This window comes from Lycium ferocissimum, chromosome 10 (assembly GCF_029784015.1).
Source record: "Lycium ferocissimum isolate CSIRO_LF1 chromosome 10, AGI_CSIRO_Lferr_CH_V1, whole genome shotgun sequence".
In the NCBI taxonomy this organism is placed as follows: domain Eukaryota; kingdom Viridiplantae; phylum Streptophyta; class Magnoliopsida; order Solanales; family Solanaceae; genus Lycium; species Lycium ferocissimum.
Window position 1 is genome coordinate 26,035,756 of NC_081351.1, and position 967 is coordinate 26,036,722.

Here is a 967-nt window from a genome sequence, read left to right on the forward strand (position 1 = left end):
TAAACTCGTCAAGTTCCAGACTGGAACAATTAGAATTTAATATAGCACTATTAATGGAATAGACCAGTGCTTTATTAACACCTTGTTTGGATAGTTGCTAAATGTAAAGTTTTATATAACGTATCGTATTATATTGTGTTGTACTGTATAATACTGTATTATTTTGATGAATACAACATCTAAATAGATTGTACAACTTCCAGTCGATACATAAATGTTACACATCAACAATTGAAAGGATAAATAAGAAGTAGGCTATGAGATAGAGATATTTATAAAAAAGGTAATGTAAAAGATAAAATAGAATTACTAGGTAGTAATGAAAAAGACAAAATGAGAAAAAAAAATTAGATAATGACGCGATCACACGAAATTGCTCGTTACATAAAATGAGACTTTTCATCATTACCTAAAGAGAGATTTAACGATAAGATACAGCTAAATTTTATTTGCAATGAAAATAAACATTGTATTTAAGCTAACAACTCAATACAATACTCCCTCCGTCCTTAGTAAACAAATTTTTCTCAAAACAAGTGTCACTTTAGGAATTTGAAGATAAAAATTAAAACAAGCGTTTTTAATTATGCATTCGCATTAAAGTAGTCCTCCTTAATATTGCTAAAAAAAACATATAAGAAATAAATAAGGATGGTTTTAGTAAATCACACATTGTATTTATCGATTTCTTAATGAGTGTGAATGTGTTATACTCCAGTTGATAAGGTGATACTTATTTTGGGACATAGGGAGTAGCTAACAAGCATCCAAACAAGGTGTAAGTAAGGTTTTGCGCTATAAATTGTACAGGTTTATCCTTTTGACTCTCTCTCTCTGTCTATATCTTGTCTGTACAGAAAAAAGACGGACTATTGGACTATAAGGTAGGACTACTAGTTTGTCAAGAGGAACCAAAATCCTCTCAAAGCAACCGGACGAGTTTTTCCGGCACTAATTAAGCAATGGA